Raw genomic sequence first — 3,232 nt, 5'->3', positions numbered from 1 at the left:
ACTTCATGATCACAGTGTGCTCACTTTCCAAACATGTAAACAAAGAAACGGTACCGTAACTGCTCATTTAATGTATGTCTAGGCACAGATGCCACTTCGCCTTGCCCACTTTCTGGGATACACTGCACCTGGGGCAGTATCGTGCTCTTTTCACAGTGTACTTCTAAAACAAAACACAAAAGTAAATAAATGGTGCATAAATATTCTGAATTGGTTTTACTCCCATGTTAGGTACCTAAATATCCTTCATGGCACGGTTATCAAACATGTCTCTCAATAATTAAGGGGAGCCGGAACGATCCAACTCCTCCATGTTAATTTTAGCAAATAAAAGGAACAATTTTTCTAAAACCATTACACATATTGCTCTGAATTTTGGACTACATGTTCAGTGAATATTTCTCTACAAAGTTACAATGCCATGTTAAGAAATATTTATTGGTTTTTGTTTTACATTTTTTTTTAAACAGATGCTTATTTTTTCTCTAAAATTTTGCACTTTTTCTTCTATAACTCTTGAATTGTACAATATCTTTTACAATTTGTTATAAAAATGAAGGAAAAGAAGTAGACAACATTGTGTATAAATTTCATTGATATAATGTTAGCAGTTTTTGAGAAAATGTTCCTCAAAGATGAAAATTTTAAAGTTACGGGAAATGGCTTCCAAAGTTTTTTAATAAATTACTGCCCCATATGATGGATTATCAGCATCCTCTTCTTTTTCCAGTGTTAGTTTCCTTTTCACTGGTCTTTTCTTCCCTTTTGCTGCATGTTGTAGGGTTTTCTCTCTTCTATCTGCACCTCTTAGTCTTTCTTCATCAATTAGGCACATTGTAGAAATGGTGTTGTGTCCTGGTTGGAAACCAAAACGTTTCAGCACATCACGTTTGATAACGTTTCCTTCATTGTATGTTGCCACTGCATCATAAACTCCAAAATGCAATGTTTTTATCTGTACAAACACTCTTTTTTGGAATCCTAATCCAAATTAAATTATTTACACATCCATTTGGATTTTGTGTTTTCCCACGTAAACACTTTTCCAGTAAACTTGGCTGTGACAAATCTCTAAATATGGGCTTAAGTACATCAATTACAGCATTTGGCAAACTGTTTTTATGGGCGTATTCCTTTCCTGATTGGTACTTACACCATGAGTCATCACCTGTGGGGGACAGTGCATGTTGTGGGGTTGTGGGTGCTCATTTGTTGATGCACTAGAAAAATAATGGCCATACTTCTCTCCTCATGTGCTTAATGCTTCTTGTATTTTGCCTAACTGCACACCTATAATACCCCTGCAATCTATCAATTGATTCATCTGTCAATCTTCCTCTTCATCCAAGTGTCTTACCATCACTAAGCTTCTGGGATCCCAATGTCTGCTTTACTTTGCACAAGCGAGCCCCCATATGCTTCTGCACATGTCCAGTGCACTCCTGTTTTTTAATGTTAGTTTCATTTCCACAAGTTTTGAGTTCCTCTACAGCTTTATACCCCTTAGAATCACCATTTCCTAGATAGTTAGTGTATTGTACATTATACCACTCCTGTGATCTGGAAAAAATTGCTTTCACTCCCTCTTCTTCCATCGCTCCACTCATGCCGTTAAAATTTGCTTCACAACTTTCACTATGTTCACCCCTGGTATTGCCCTTACATCTACAATGTTCTGACAGAAAAGCGACATCAGTCACTTTGCAGCTGTCTCCACTGGTAGCTGTCACAACTCCATTTACAGATTTACGACCTCTACGTTGCCATGATCCATCTAAAGCAACAGTTAAATCTCTACAATTCCCATTATCTGTCACAGCTTCTTCAACTGCTTTCTTCATTGTTGCTTGAGCAATATCTTCAGCAGAAGATCCCACCAATTCATTATAAAATCCAAACTTGGTTGGTGCTTTTGGCAAGTTCATAATTCCACATAACATCGTCCCTGCAGCAATGCCCTTGCCAATGCAATGTAAGCCATACACTAGCCTAACATTTATATCATACACCTTCTTTCCACTATTACCACTATGAGGAACACTGTCAGAATTAGAAAACGAAACTTGTGCAGCACATTTGTTACACTTCAATAACATTTTACATGCCAAACCAATGTGTGAAGTTATTTTCAATTCCAGTCCTCTTTACTTGCAAACTTGGCATGATATGTTATGTTTCAAAATATTAGAGAGCACGGAAATGTTAATTATTTCATTCACATCATTACTGTCACTTTCATAGTTTTCAAATTTTTCTTTGCTGTCACAAAGTTTCTTGCTGGAAGTTCTATCACATTCATTTGGAGCAGTCGTTGAAGCAGTCTCAGCTGCATCTCCCTTCGAAACAACAAAAGATTTCTTCTTCCACTCATTATGCCTTTTCTTAAACACTCGATTGCTGAAACGGAGCATATTGATGTCCACAAACCAAATATGTAAAATAGGTACGAGCAAAATTCGTCAAATACGCAAAATTGAACAGTTAAACAACACAAAGCAAATTCCACAAGTCAACACACATGGTATAGCGTTTATGTTTACCGATATGAACGGTCACAGAGATAAAGGCATACAACCTTGGAAAACAAAACAAAACAAAACAAAGATACCCTGCTTGCAGCCAGCGACCGGCACCATCAGAGGTGACACACCGAGTCGCTACAACCATTTACGCGGCACGTCAACTTTCCAGCGATAAAAAACACACTTAGAATTCACTTAGAAGGGTGAAACTTGATTTGTTTTATTCAGAAAACTCCAAATAATGTTATAATGAAAAAAACCAAAAAAAACGTTAATTTTTTTCATTTCCATCGTTCCGGCACCCTTAAAGGATCATTTTTAAGCATGTAAGTATACGACGCCTGTCGAAAAAGTATCCGACCTTTGGCCACAAAAAATATTTTGAATACCTAACAGGGTTGGGACCCTAATCCCCTTCAAAGTAGGCCCATTGTGCATGCACACACTTAGATCACCAATCCTTCCACTGCCAGAAACACCTTCGGAAACCTTATTTTGGAATGGTGTTCAGTCCCATCATCGTGTTCCACATTATCTCTTCCCTACTCTCGAAACGGGATCCTATCAGTGGCGTCTTCAATTTTGGAAACAACCAGAAATCACAAGGAGCCATGTCTGGAGAGTAGGGAGGCTGCCGAACGGCTGTGATTCCATGTTTGCCCAAGAAATTTTGGATCAAGTGGGATGAACGTGCGGGGGCGTTGTCTGGA

The sequence above is a fragment of the Schistocerca cancellata genome, chromosome 11 (genome assembly GCF_023864275.1).
Source record: "Schistocerca cancellata isolate TAMUIC-IGC-003103 chromosome 11, iqSchCanc2.1, whole genome shotgun sequence".
Classification (NCBI taxonomy): domain Eukaryota; kingdom Metazoa; phylum Arthropoda; class Insecta; order Orthoptera; family Acrididae; genus Schistocerca; species Schistocerca cancellata.
The sequence above is the reverse complement of the archived record's forward strand: the minus strand, read 5'-3'. Positions refer to the sequence as shown.